Here is a 16,197-nt window from a genome sequence, read left to right as displayed (position 1 = left end):
TTGTCATAACATCCTTTTGCTCATGACTACGGTGACTTCTAAATGAAACCCCATAACCTATATCCTGACTCGTTAGTTGCTGGGGGGAGAATATTCTAAATGGATCATGATCCTACAAGAATTTGATTTGGTATTTACTATTGCCAAATCTAAGAAGTCACTCGTTTTCGCCGAATTTATTTTTTCCCTTCCCTCTAATTCTCTCCCCGCTAGCATAGATGAACAACTTCTAGATGAGACTATCTTCCTGATTATCACCCTTGATCCATGGTACGGTGGTATCATTGTGTATCTCAAGACGTCCACGTTTTGGTCCATGTTGACTAAGGATGATCGCCAAAGGATTCGACATCACTCCCAACCCTACCGTATTATTAGCAATACTTTATACCGCGTCGGTGTCGATTTAGTTCTTCGCTAATGCCTTACAATCTAGGAAGCTGAAAGAGTTTTCAATGATTTCCACTCCGGGGCATGTGGTGGTCATATGTCTGGTTACGCTACTGCTCAAAAAATCCTTCGTGCTTGTTATTTCTGGCTGTCCATTTTCAAGGATTGCATCCTTGCTGTTCCCAAGTGCTATGAATGCCAAATTTACCAACGCAAGATGTGTACCCCACCCGCTCATCTACACCCCGTCATTACCGTTGCTCCTTTTTCCAAATGGGGCATTGATTATATGACATGTAACCCTCGTTCGGTCGGGGGGCATGGCTATATTATCATCGCTGTGGATTATTTCACCAAATGGGTCGAAGTGATGCCTACATACTCTGCAGATGGTAAGACAATGGCTCAATTCCTTTTCAACCATGTTATTTCTAGGTTTGGCGTACCTCAGGCCATTGTCACAGACCATGGCTCCCATTTTAGAGATTACATGATGGCTGAGCTGACATCCGCATTAGGTTTGCGCCACGATGGCTCGACCCCATATTACCCTCAAGATAATGGCCAAGTTGAAGCTGTGAAAAAGGTTTTGGTTATAATGCTTCAGTGTACTATTGGGATGCACAAGTCAAATTGGCATCTCATGCTCATTTCAGCTGTGTGGGCTTATCAAACCCTGACCAAAGACGCAACTAGTTTCACACCATTCCAACTAGTCTATCGTCTGGAAGCAACATTGTTGATAGAATGTGATATTCCTTCACTCAAGTTAGCTGTTGAACTCCTCCCCAAAACATCACCTCAGGAGGAACGCCTCTTATATTTAGAACGACTGGACAAGACTCGTCGTCTCGCTGCCTTGGTCATCGAAGAATAAAAGAAACGGGTCAAGTCCCATTTCTATCAGTCCGTCTCCCCTCGCACATTCTCTGAGGGTGATTTGGTATTACTATACGACCAAGCTAATGATAAGCTGGGGGCAGGAAAGTTTTAACCTGTAACAACCCCGAAATTAAACATGCAACTAATTAGATTAATCATGTGATTTATAATCAACACGCAATTTATCAACTATTTGATGAGCCCCAAAAATGGATAATTATATGGGCTCATTCAACCTCCTAATTCGAATTAATCCACCATTCTCATTAGTTTATTGCATGTTTTTGATTATATTTATGCTAATAGAGTGAATTGGGTTAGTCATTATACCAACAAGTCTAATGGGTGCTTTGTGCAAATTTTTAGTCAATTTTGAGACAAAATCAAAGGTTTTAATGAGCACTTGGCAGCCAAATTCGTGGAAGAAAAAGGGAGAGGATTTGTAGGAAGGTGTCCCCTTCATTTATGGGCCCTTACCTCGAATTATCCACCATCAACTTGGAGTTCAAGGGCCACCAAATCAATTATCACAAGGGCAACCGAGCAAGTGCTAGTAAAATTGATGTTAACTACAAGTTTTGGCAGCCAAGTTCCTAAAGTTTAGGAGGGCTGTTGGGGTCCTCAATTTGTATAAATAAGAGGGCTTAGGGCCTCATTTCAGTTAGTCACTTTGTAGGTAGAAGTTAGCTAGTTTGTAGTTCGATTTTAGTCATTTTTTAGGCAATAGGATAGCTTTGCATTTCAGCACATTTTCAAGTTTTCCTTGTGGACAGTTTTTGGAATGTAACTATTCTTTTGATCAATAAAGATGAATCCAGCTTTGCACCAGCTCTAAATCTCTCTTAGGAGGCTGTAGCTCTTGGGGTTGGGCCCATCTCAAGTGCCCAGTACCTCCTTTGTTTACTTTTATGTGTTTTTGTTGCATTCTTAGAATAAAATCTGCTATTTAGATTTAAATCTTGTTTTGTTATTTAGGTTGCTTTTGATGATAAAAAAAAGGATTTTCATGTTCAGATTTAGTTGATAGGTTAATAACAGGGAATATCTTCAGAAAAAGGGCCATGAAGCACCTCTGATTTCACCTCTCCCTCAGTGGGATCAGGAGCTAGGATCAAGGTGACCTTGCTGCCAACAAAAACACTTTCTTTGCTTCACCATGAAATCATTAGTGTTCGATTCTTATTTGCAGAATTTGGTTACATGTTCAGATTCTTGATTGCTTCGTTGCATAGTTATTTCATCTGATTTCAATGCAAATAAACTTCTGTTCCATTCCTTTGCTGTTATCTAGGTCAGAATAGACTAACGTAACTAGGTCATTGATTTTCCAAGTCCTTGTTTGTTTCATTTGAAAAACACTTTGCAGGGCACTTGTTATCCTTCTTCATCTGCCCATTCTCCATCAATCCCACCTACTTCATCCTCTACTTAGAATCTTTGCCTTACGTTTGCCATTTTCTCACATAACCCTAATTTTTGTGCAACATTGCTTCTCTTATCTTTGAACCAACCCAATCGCCTTAGCCACTCTTTAGCCTCATTCACCAAGTCTTGGACATACTCACACCCCTATCTCACCTCCATACCCACTCCTTCATCTTTCTTCCTCCATCCATCCTCCAAAATCCCATTTCTAAACATCCTGTATAAAAATTGCAGACATCCTGTAGAAATTCCAGAACATCCTGTAGAACCCCTGCAGACTTCCTGTAGAAGCTCACTAACTCGGTTTCTTGATAGCAAAACTCTGTGAAACTCTATGGAAGGGTGCTAGGGACCCCTTAGGCCCTCTTCGAACCTTCCCGACCTCCTCCAAGCATTTCCTCTCACCAATCCACCTTTGCACAGTCAAAACCAGTTAAAAGCACATGCATGATAATTTTAACAACTTATTAAAAATACAAAAAGATGTTTTTTTCAAATGTTACTGTAGAATTAGCTTAGACACATGCATTTTACCTTCCTAGAAGTCAATGGCATCTCTTTCAGTAGCTTGCATTCTCTTTCTTGCATCAGTAGGGCTAGTTGGTAAAATTAGGGTTTGCTAGGGTTTACATTTCCTTTCAGCTTTCTAGTTTATTTCTGCAAGTAGATTAGCCTTCTTTGAGTTAGCTTTCATCCATCTATTAAAAGGATTCTTCTAAGAGCTCATAGAAGTTGGCTTAAGCCCCTAGCGGACTTGTGCCAGCTGACCAAGTGACAGCCGCGTCAAGAGCTAGTACTTGTGCATACAGCACTGTCGCTTCCAAGTTTGTTACGAACTACCGCTTGATAAAATTAAAGAAGGGAGTTCCAGGAGTTGCAGCATTATTGCTACAATACTGGGGCTCACCACTCTTTTTGGCACCATTGCCGGGGAAGCGTTAGAGTATTGGTGATTGCTGCTTTTCTTCTATTTTCCACTACAACCTTCTGCTAAGTAGTTTATTTCATTTCATTTCCGCAAAGTAGAGTAGATATTTCCTGCTTTCATAGATTAGCATTTCAATTCCGCAATTTCAATTCCGCAAGCGTAGATTAGCATTTCATTCCTGCAATTTCATTTGAGCAAAATAGATTAGTCCTTTACTGCTTTCATTTCAATTCTATATTTTCATTTTAGCAAGATAGTTAGTTGCAGTTCAATCTATTTTAGTTTTATAGGTACAAGCAGAAAAAAGAAAAAATCAACTAAAAATATTTCCTTTCATGCCTTGTAGGAGTACAGATAATTCAGAAAAATGATTGCACAACGCCCCCACTGCTTCACACAACCAACCTTCTCTCTTCTTCGATGGCTGTGCTTAAAGAACCCTTAGGTGGACCGCAAGACATATTTGAAGGACCTCAAGGGAAGAAGAAGAAGAAAACATTCCTCTGGAGCAAATGGCGACAAACATAAATGTTGGGAGCAGTACCTTATCCAAAAATGAATTTGCAAATCAGATGGAAGATTTCAAGAGTGATATGAGGTAGTTTCTTGCCATGCAACTGGATACCTTGTGGATCCAAAGGAAGCAAGAGGAAGCCAAGAGGGCTTTGGCCATCTTTTGTCCCAGGTGCACTAGAAAGCATCCTAAGAATGAATGTCCATTGCACTCCATAGAAGTGTGTTTTTTCTGTGAGAAAGACCATCCTACAGATCAGTGCCATTCCTTACCTAGAATCAAAGCTGCATATCAGAGGGCAAAATGAGCCACTGAACCACTCTATTATATGAACCAAAGGAGGCCACATGGACCCATACCTTACCAGCAGGGAATGCAAGGGACATCCCAGACCTATTACGACCCCTATCTCGCCACTTCCATGCCTTCTTGGGGTCCCCCTGCTCATCCTTCGTGGTCCACACCCCCTCCTTGGTCGAATCCATCTCCATATTAAGCCCAACCAATTGCTCCTTCATTTCACTATTATGATCAGCCACAGCCAGTGGAATGCACCTCATCAAGGGTGGAGGCCCCAGTACAACTTTCCTCCCACTCCTTTGCCTCCACCACCTGCTCAACCACAACCATCGCCTCCTCCTCCACCAAGGCAGCCCCACATGCCTGCCCAACCACAATCCCTTCCACATCCATCTCAAATGTACACCCCGACTCAACTACCCGTACCACCATTTCCAAATCCACACATTGGAATAGCTCAACTCCATTACAATGCTGAGGCACACCATGTCCAAACAACTCCTCTTGAGCTGCAAGATATTCACCATAGCTCAGGAAGAGTATTGCAAGAAAGAGACTATATTGATAGCATTGAAGGACCACATCCAACAAAAGGAGATTCAAAAGAGGAGATCAAAGAACCATGGGTTGCAATTGATGAAGAGAAGGCATCAAAATCAGAGATCGAGAGAGTTCCCTCATGGTTACCATCAAATCTTCCATGTATTCAAGAGAAAGGTCAGCAAAAAGAGGAAGATGAGAAAGTCTTGGTAGAAGGTGACATGAAACATGATCCAGATCAGCAAAAGGACCAAGGATATCAAAGCTATATTAAGACATGGTTCCAGACGGTCACTAAGTTGCAGCAGTACTCTCTTCTTCAGCTATGTTTGATCCCTTCAAAGTCAAATCATTTGGTCTCTGAAATCCGGATAGCTGTTAAAGCATGCATTTGAAGCCTCCACATCATCTTGTCTCTAATATCGATGTTCACATGACTTCATTGGAAGTATTCTTATACCTGAAAAGAATTTTGTTTTTCAAGTAGGGTAGGGTAGAAAAAAGAGAAAAAAGAAAAAAGAAAAAATGAAAAAATGAAAAATGGAAATAAGAGGAAAATCTAAAGTGAAAACCTCCTCGGAGGCGCCTTAGATTGGCTCATTGATTGAAAACCTCCATGAGGCAGTCAATGGGTTGAAAAAAAGAAGAAAAAAGAGAAAAGAAAAAGAGAATAAGATCCCTGGGTGAAAACCTCCCTTGGAGGTGCCCAAGGCAGGCAATTAGGGTGAAAACCTCCATGAGGCACCCTAGTTGTTTTAAAAAAAAAAGAAAAAAAGAAAAAAGAAAAAAAAGAAAAAAGAAAGCAGGACTAATCTCTGTGAAAAATTGTAGGTTGCAGTGAATATTTTGCAGGGAAAGAGGGGTGCGCAAAACGAGGACAGGAGTCCATACCAAGCTCCAGGACATCCCTTCAGACACTCCCTCCATGGCCACTCACCTCTCCTAGGATTTGGTCACATTCAGGTCAGGATTTGGCTTTCTACAGGAAGTTCCAGGCATTTCTACAAGAAGTTCTGAAACATCCTGTAGAACCTTCGGACGAACCAAATTCAATTTTAAAAGGGAATATGATGGATGGAATCTGTTGGTTAGGCCTGCAAGCACCCCTGTTTCCATCCCTCACCTTTCTCCATCATTTTTTCCACCTCATTGTGCTTCTACAGAAAGTTCCTATAGAAATTAAAGGAAGCTAGAAATGGATTTCAAAAAGGTAGTTTGCGAACATGCTAGCTTCCTCAAGGGTTTAGAAGTCCTCTTGCTATCTTCAAACTCCTCCTCCATATCTCCATGCCTGCATCACAGCCCAAGCTCATTTTTTCTACCATGCAAAAAACTTGCAGAATGCTTTGAAGAAAAAATACATAGAACGGAATTTGTTTTTTCCCTAGCTTCAAAACCGTGCATCCATTTGAAAAATTGTTACAGGGGGAGTTGTATAGGGACAATGGAAACATGCCCGAGAAATTTCAGCCCATTCCGGTGCACGGTTTCCAAGAAACCAGCCTCCATCACCTTCAACCATTTATTCATTTTCTCCATATCCGTGCATCCATTTCAAAACCTGTTTCATGGGGAGATGCACATGGGTGATAGTAGCCTAGCCAAGCAGTTTCAGCTGATTCCAATGCACGGTTTCTGAGAAATTGATCTCTGTAATCTTCAGCCATTTTTTGTTTTTCTCGAAATTTGTGCATCCATTGATCCCAATTTTGCTATGGGAGGTGCATAATGACGATAGGAACATGCTCAGAAAGTTTCAGATCGATCCGGTCTATCATTCGGGAGCAATGGCGAAAAAAAGTTTCTGCCATATGGAAATTCAACATCAACAGCTTGAGGGTGCAGATCTGAACGTGGAAACAAACTCCTACAGCATGGATCCGGCCAGAGGATACTTACACAAGAAAAAATAGCTATGAATCAGCAACCAAGCCACCATGCAACCACAAAAACCAGTGCATGCAGCAAATGAAAGGCCACAACACCTCACAGCAACCATTCGACTTCCAGGTACGTGACTAAAACTCATTCCTCTAATTGCATGAATGTAATTTGGAAACTGCATGAGCAATGAGATGGTTGGGATTAAAAAAATTGGTGGCCAGCTAACTGGCCACCCTCATCCAGTTCAACAATGCTCGGTGGGTGAATGAGACACGTGCGCTCAGCCATCTCAGGAGGAAATCGGGAAACAGGTAATGGTGACTGTTTGACCTTCGACGTAATTGATGGAGTGATCACAGGTAGGAAATAGGATGTTTCGTGATAGCACCGCCGTCTGCATGGGCCAGTGCACATGTTGGCCACTTCACTCCCTCACCGCAAATCACGCAGCAATTAAAGAATGCTCGGCTAACTCTCACCACCCGCTGATTAATTTGCACTTGTAGCGTTCTTAGCCGAAGTACGTGTCCTCTACTCCCACAATCTGTTAACCCGTCATCCTCCACGAGCTTTTCAGCTTAGTTCGAGATTCTGCTGCGTATCGGGCTCGCTCAGAGGTGCAGGGGCATTCTACAGGAAGACGTTCTACAGGAAGTACGACATATCCTTCCGAAGCAAAGAAGCCTGGACTTTTCTTCATCGAGTTTGGAGTTCTGAGAGAGGTAGGCTTGAAAAAACACTCTTCCATGCATGATACGTTCGAAAGGCGGTGAATTAAACTATTTTGAATAAGAAAGTATGAAACAAGTCTGCCTGTGAGTCAAAAAATAGCAGCTGCCTGTGTGGCACGGAATTTCTCAGTCGATTTTGTGTCAAAATTCTCCTCCACAGTTCTTGTTAACAAATTCCTTCTGTAGAAATGATAAACCACTGTAAGGGCTAACCTGTGCATAAAGAATGTGACTTTTATGTGGTTGGGGATGAAAATTAAGCTCTGCACTCTGTCTATGAGAACCTAATTCTCTTTTGACAGTCGAGTTTTGGGCAGAAACAACATTATAACCAGGGAATTGTTGTTCATTGATATCAAACAGCCGAGGAATTCTTCCTTGAGTCCAGGGGGAAACTATAAACAACATTTCCGTTTCTGACCAAAGCATAAGAAAAAGGGAGCACTCTCATCATGCCAGGGGGATTCATAATTCAACATTATCCATGGTTATCATTTCAGGTTACTGTGTGAACTTACACTTCATCCAGCAGTAAAGACATGGAACACATTGAGGCGGAAGAGAAAGATAAGGGTAAGGAAACCCGGGACAGACCACCACAGAAGGAACAAGAAGAGGAACGAGGGAAAGGCCAAGCTGCTGAGGCCAAAACTGCGGGTGGAATAAAGGCACAAACATCAAGGGAGAAACGATTGCAAATCAGGGCAGAGAGGACTGAAAAAGTCCAAGCAAGTGAGGGCACACCCAAGGAAACCACATCAAAATTAAAAGAGAAGGCACCCCCAGCCAAGCAGGCCAAAACAGTGAAGACCATTTTGTATAGCTGTAACTAGGGTCTCCCACACCACTAATTATCCCACATTAATAAGTCAATCTGGGAACGTTTTGTTATTGCAAGGAGTAGCTCAATCCGAGGCTATTTGTCCGAGTAATGCTCGATAGTATAGTGTCCTAATGATTTGAAAGGAAACAGATGCTAAGCTGTAACTAAACTAACCCAAAAGATAGAATCACACAAGGCGGTTGATCAGTCAAGGGTGTGGAAGCAATAACCCATCCCTTTAGAAACTGATAAAGAAAGGAAATCAGAGCATGGACTTATAGGTCTGGGGCTAAGCAGCGTCTTGCTGAGGCTCACTACAGCCTTAGGCCTGCTCTCACACTAAGAACAACAAAGGCAGGTAAATCAAGCAGCGGAAAGTAAAATGGAACAGCAATCTGGAAATGGAACAGCAGTAAAGAAATGGAACAACAATAATAAATGGAACAGCAATAATAAATGGAACAACAATAATCAACCGTATGTACACGTTCTATGCTACTATAGCAATCTAAGAGTAATGGATGATATGACTATGTTCCTAAATGAAGTAATATTGCTTTCAAGTCTTACAAATACTATTTCACATGGATCTGATAACAATAACATTCATACCAACATTCCCCTACAGAAATAGCTGAGAGATGCAATTCGAATAGATCCACTTATACAATGCAGAAACATGAGATAAATAACTCATTCAGATATCAGTTGTAATGAGGCATAGTCTATCACATAAAAGATGTATCAGATTACTTAAATAATGAAAATAAACAAACCACACAGTATAATAATACAAAAGCAAGTGTCCTTCGGAGCTGGGCCCTTGGCTGCCAATGGAACACTGCCTGAAGTTACTCCAGATGCAGAGACGAAATGAACACCAAGTCTTTTATATTAATCGCATCAACAAAAGTATAACAAAGTCAGATCTCAATGAGACTCAATGATCACAGTTGGTTCTGAAACTTAGAATTACAAAAACAGTCGTCCCCCCGCTCAATGGCGTGGTGCCTCTATATAACAGAAATGATGGAGGTATCTAGATAATCAAAAGATAAGTTAAAGCAGCGATCCCTCAGGATCAAAGATCCTGAGGGATTCGCTAATCGTTCGATTCTTCTCTTTCCCTTCTTGCGTTCTCCGTCTCAGTATCCTGCATTCTTTCTCTGGGCTATTCGGCTCTAATTTTACTTGATCTTGTCCGCATCCGGTTCCCCGTTGGAGGGACAGTAGTTATTTTCCCTTTGCTTCTTGCTTTCAATCGCCGATCCTTTGTTCCCACGTCTTCCTGCATAGAAAACGTCAATTATTAGCACTTGAGCTTCCTTTATCTATTGTTGCACATTTTATCAAAACCCTTTATCTTCTTTGAACTCATAATGCAGAAAAGGTTACAATTATTATTGAAAAACCACTAGATTGCTAGTCAAAAGCATACCTTCCAGGTGCTCCACACACCCCCCTGCTTACCCTGTTTCATGGCCTCATGAAAACATTGTAGTTAACATGCAAGGCGGTGAGAGAATAGGCCAGAGAAGGGATCTCGTGAGGAGGCCGGCAACCGTGATGAGCAACTAGATGGTCAAAGAATTGATCTATTTGATCTGCAGGCATCTCATATAAGGCCTGATATCCGGGTGCAGGGTGCCAAATAATTGGACTGCGAAATCGATACCCTAACCAGGATGGCCCTGCTTACAGAATCCATTCCCCATAAAGGTTCAATCGGCTGGCAGCCAGCTCAAAATTCTCATATTTGAGTGGTTCCCTGAGCTGGATGCTTGGACTAGAGGTCCGGTATCGAAATTTTGCAGCATCGAGGGCAAGATCTTTAATAGTCAGGAAATATTCCAGACCATTTCGGATCAAGTCTTCGTGCATGGGTCCTATTATCTCAATAACACCTGGAATCCTCATAAGACTCCTATGCTCTCTCCATAGCGTCACTGGGTCTCTAGGTTCAGCTCGTATCCACAAGTCTAGGCTATTTTCTTGTCTCTGAAAGGTGTTATAAGCTCTGAGCCATTTCACCTGATTAACCCCAAATGAGATGAAGGCTTGGAATTGTATATCGCCAACAAAAGGGCCAGGATTTAAATCAGTTTCCTGGTCTAGCACAAGATTGTGCAGGTAAAACTCGCATAATAACCTTTGAACTTTAACTCCATAGTGCTTGCAACAGTCTATAAAATCATTAACAGTGTTGATATGGATAGGTGCTCCTGCCCTAACGGCTTTTATTTTTAATCTCAGATATCATTCAAGCAAAAATAAAGCATAATTTTTAGCAGGGGCCCTACAAGTCAAAACGTCATTATATAAGGAACACACGGTGTCCATCTGCTTAACAACACTATCTAATCGACGAGTTACCTTAGCAACCTTTTCCTGCTCCTTCTGCCATCCTTCAAAGGCCTGGCTCTCAGACTGACTGATGTCTCGAAGTTGCTGTTGGAGCTCTTCGTATATTTCCTTGGGGACTGTCTGTTCTCGCAACTGCTGGGCTTCCTGCTGGGCTTCCTTCATCATTTTATGCAAGGTTCTGGTTTTTGGGTCCTTCTTCCACACAACCGTAGAGGTTGGAAGTTTAACCTGGACCTTCCTATTACGTTGCTTGGAGTTTAGGACCCGAATTACGCCCGAGGGTGGTGCTTCTGTTTGAACTTCTTTGCTTTATGTTTCCTTCTTAATGCGAACGAAGGGTTGCTGTGGTCTTCCTGCCATCGGAGCTTCTTGTTGTTCCATTGGAATATCCATTCGTTCTTCAAGGCCAGATGGAACAGCAGTCTGTCCCTCCGCGCTATTTGGAACAACAGTTTGTTCCTCCATGTCATTTGGAACAGTGCCCTATTCCTCATAATTATTTGGAACAGCAGACTGTTCCTCGGCAGTAGGTCTCCTGATGGGGTTTCGTCCATCAAAGAGAATTCTTGTCCTCGGGGTTCTTGCTACCGTGGTCCTCCTCCTTTTCCCTGCAGTCTTTTGTATTCTCAGACTGGCTTTCAGCATTCGAATTTGCTGCCGGAGTCTGGCTATAGTGCCCAGCAACCTCTGCTGCTTCTTTCTTAATTTCTTAATTTCCCTTGTCTCGGCAGAGGGTTTGGTTCTCAAGCTTGCTTCTTCTTTATCTGTGATATCTTCCGGCATCCTGGGGACAGATTGTCCCAGATTGTTATCTTCCATTTCATTATCATAACCAGGCAGGTTTTCTTCCCCTGCCTCTTCTGCATGCATTTCCTCGGGTAATTCTTCTTCTGTGGGGCCGTCAGGGACACCTCCTGTGCTGGAGGCCTGGCCATATTCTCCCATATTGGCCAGAACTGCTGCCAATTCCTCCTCACCTGGAGGGTCTTGCAACGGGCTACCCCCTGGCTGTGCAATTTCTTCTTCCTGATTGCCCTGTTTGGTGGCCTCTTCTCCCTCAGAGTGTTCATGTCCTTTTTCAATTTCTCCTTCCGGCTGGTTAGTCTCGGCCTCCGATTGCTCAGCATTTCCTTCGGAGGGTCCACCCTCTGATTCTGGAGGTTCATCCGCAATTTCAATTGGCTGGGCCGTTGTTCCCTGAATTCTTTCCAACCTTCCTTGTATCCGGGCCAGCCGAGCTGACTTCCTTGGCCTCTCAGGTTGGTCGGGTGTACCAGCAGGTTCTGTGGATTTCTCTGATTGTTCTGGCGTATCGGGAGGTTGTTTCCGTTTTGAAGCGGCATGTCTTTCTGCTGCTGACTTCTTGCGTTTCTCTAATCGTTCCGGCGTGCTAGAGGACTGTTCAGGTTTTGCGAGTGGTGCAGCCGATCCTCCTTCGACTATTGCGACCAGTTCCTCCAAAGTGCTTTGCTGTTGAGTGAGACCGTGGCTCACTATCAACCGAATCAGCCCATGGTGGCTAACGACTGTATCTATGTGCTGGGCCTTTTTCAGGCTTTGGGCCGCGCCATGTAGTAGCGAATTTAGAAGTGCAGGGAGGTTTACAGAACATTTCCCTTTTAAAACAGCTAAAAGTTTCAGGTGACGAGGTCTTACCACGTCTTTTCTCCCTTCGCAGGTGATATAGCTTTGTACTGTCTTCGCTAGCTCGGTCCAGGGTTCCCCTAGTGTTGCCGGCAGAACTCCTTTCCCTTTGACTGTCAAGCTTTGGCCTTCGTCCTGGAAAATTTCCATAGCTTTTTGTAATCTTTCCTTCTTCGGCGTCCATATGGGTCCAGCAGCTAGTAATCCTGAGACTTCTGCGATGATGTCCTCTGTAACCTCTATCCGCTTTCCTCCTACTACGGAGTAGTTTTCCTGCAAATTCTGCAGGAATTCCAACGCTACTGCTTCGTTTGATTCTTGCAGGCGGTTGAAGTAATTCAACCATCCTGCATTTTCCAGGATTTTGCGAGCAGCAGCGGAAACTGTCAGCTTGTGAGGTTCGCTTCGGACCGTCTTTCCGCCCATAATTCAACTCAGAAATGGAACAGCAACTGTTTGCGGTATTTGCGACGCAGAGAGGATGATCGATGCCAATTTTGGAAAGGATCACACAGAGCATGCAACAAAAAGAAAAGATCGTGGACGGCAGTCTCCGTGGGATGGAATCATCATACCGTTAAACCATGCCATTGCCCAAATGGTATGCAGCCACGTAATCCATGGAGTAATGAGGTTATTTCCCCCCCCGCGATCTGATAGGCTGCCCTCAGCCGTCAAAGAGAGGAGCAGCAGCCAGTCGGGAGTGCAATCATCAAGTACATCATATGAAATTATGCCATGTTGTAAAAAAACAACGAAATGCCGAAACCGAGGCAAAAATGTGGATCGCGTTTTATATAAGCCTGCGTGATATAATGAGGAACCGGGGGATTGGACGTCTGTCAACTGTACGAAGTCTCCAGTAGTCATTGTCTGTTCCGTTGCCATGATCGGTGGTAATATTCATGCGATAGATATATCGGGGTGTGACATATGATACATGCAAAGGATATAAGAGACAGAAAGATTTAATATCATACCTGTTGGTGTAAATAGTATGACTTCTATGCCATTAACAGAGCTTTGCTGCCAACAGGTGTTCATAACCTTGGCAGAGTTGTTTATCTCACCCTCCGGAACCATGATCCTTTGTGTATATTCTGAAGAGTGCTTTGTCAAAATGCAGGCCATTATGCTGGCTTGGTGACCAGATAGCCATAATGCCATTCACAAGGTAGGCGCGAAACGTGGTCAGGCCGGCTCGCGATGAGACCTCCTGTTCCAAGATTTGCTTGTTAATTTACCTTTGGACCATATCCCTGGTGTGGGGGCCATTATGGGAATGCCACTTCGCTTCCACCCTTATGATCATGGTAGGCCGGCTCTGAATGAGACCTCCTATCCTGCATTTGACAACTTTCATATTTTGTTTTTTTTTTCTTTTGCAGAGCACCTCTCTTGTTTATTTTCACTTCAAGGTGGTTCCGCACTCCTTAAGAGCGGGGAATGGTGGAAGAAGTCTTACGATCCCAACAGATAGATATAAATCGTTTGCTCTTACTCCCAAGTAGTGATCAAAAAAGATTTTTAGGGGAATCGTCATGATAAAGATCACCAATAACAATGGTACCGGTAAATGACAATGACAGCGAAGATGAAAAGTTCACGTCCCTCCTCTTGTCCTTTTATACATACTGGCTTCATAGTGATAGCGATTTATGATGTGCTGATTTCGGTATCTCATGGTTTATGTTCACCGCATAAGTTCATTGCTGTATCTAAAAGATTGAGGAGACCATGGTCGCAAAGCATCCTCCATAAGGGCGAAAACATGTCAATGGCATTCCTGAGAGAAGAATTCATTCGTAGGATACCATTTCTTTGAGAGGAACAACCGAAAATCGCAAATGCTGTTCCTTTTGAGAAAGGAACAGCAAAGACACTCAAATGCTGTTCCTTTTGACAAGGAACAGCAGACGCACTCAAGTGCTGTTCCTTTTCGCAAAGGAACAGCAGGAACACACAAGTGTTGTTCCTTTTCGCAAAGGAACAGCAGAAACACACAAGTGCTGTTCCTTTTCGAAAAGGAACAGCAAAACACACAAGTGCTGTTCCTTTTCGCAAAGGAACAACAAAACACACAAGTGCTGTTCCTTTTCGCAAAGGAACAGCAAAAACACAAGTGTTGTTCCTTTTCGCAAAGGAACAACAAAAACACACACGTGCTGTTCCTTTTCGCAAAGGAACAGCAAATACAAGTGCTGTTCCTTTTCGCAAAGGAACAGCAAAAAGCACACAAGTGCTGTTCCTTTTCGCAAAGGAACAACAAAAACACAAGTGTTGTTCCTTTTTGCAAAGGAACAACAAAAAGCACACAAGTGTTGTTCCTTTTCGCAAAGGAACAACAAAAACACACAGGTGCTGTTCCTTTTCACAAAGGAACAACAAAAAGCACAAGTGCTGTTCCTTTTCACAAAGGAACAGCAAAAAGCACACGAGTGCTGTTCCTTTTCGCAAAGGAACAGCAAAAACACACAGGTGCTGTTCCTTTTCACAAAGGAATAGCAAAAAGCACAAGTGCTGTTCCTTTTCACAAAGGAACAGCAAAAAGCACACAAGTGCTGTTCCTTTTCGCAAAGGAACAGCAAAAACACAAGTGTTGTTCCTTTTCGCAAAGGAACAGCAAAACACACAAGTGCTGTTCCTTTTCGCAAAGGAACAGCAAAAAGCAAAAGTGTTGTTCCTTTTCACAAAGGAACAACAAAAACACTCAAAAGCTGTTCCTTTTGAAAAGGAACAGCAAAATCCCACAAGTGCTGTTCCTTTTCGCAAAGGAACAACAAAAACACTTGGAATACAAGTAAAAAAAAAATCAAGGAAACATATATACAAGATGTTATGTACAAGTTATGAAATGAATTTCTTAAGCTATAGGTGAGGAAGATTTCGCTTCCTCTCCTAAAATTTCCATATCAGTATCTTGTCGCAGCTGTTGACAGAAGGATTCCCGAGTGAGTGGCTTTCGATAAAGGCGAACTCGGTGGCCATTTACTTTGAATGCATATCCAGAACCGTCAATTGTGATCAGGGTAAGGGTCCCATTGTCGTGTACCTTCTGGATTTCGTATGGTTCTAACCATCGAGTCTGGAGTTTCCCCGAGAAATCCTGAAACCGAGAGTCGTATAACAGAGCCCAGTCTCCTTCATGAAAGACTTTATTCTTGATAAGTGCATCGTGCCATTTAGCTCGCTGCTGTTGAATCAATGCTATATTTTGTAAGGCAGAGAGCCTGATTTCGTCCAATTCATTAATCTGCTGTAATCGATTGATTTGTGCCTCACTCAGATCTAGGCCGACTTCTTGTGCAGTTCGTAGCGTTCGGATTTTGAATTCTATGGGGAAAATTGGCTGCTTTCCAAACACTAATTGATAAGGTGAATAGCCTGTAGTACTTCTCCATGTGGTTCTGTAGGCCCACAGTGCCTCAGGTAGTCGAGCGGCCCAATCTCGCCAATGCGATGCAATGGTCTTTGTTAAGATTGATTCTATTACCTTATTACTACTTTCTACTTGCCCATTTGCCTGCGGATGGTATGGGGTAGTGATCTTATGTTGGACATGGTAATTGTTAAGTGTTGCAGCTAATTTATTTCCAACAAATTGTGGTCCACCATCGGTGATTAATTCTTTCAGAAGTCCGTAACGTACAAACAAATGGAACAAGAATTGTATCATAGAGTCTTCTATAGCCCTAGGTAATGATTCGGCCTCGACCCATTTAGTAACATAGTCTGTCGCCACCAGAATATATGCCCTCTGATTTGATGATGG

Source organism: Pinus tabuliformis, chromosome 3_2, assembly GCF_031772625.1.
Source record: "Pinus tabuliformis cultivar Carrire ecotype Pingquan chromosome 3_2, CPIR1, whole genome shotgun sequence".
NCBI lineage: Eukaryota > Viridiplantae > Streptophyta > Pinopsida > Pinales > Pinaceae > Pinus > Pinus tabuliformis.
Note: the sequence above shows the minus strand (reverse complement) of the source record.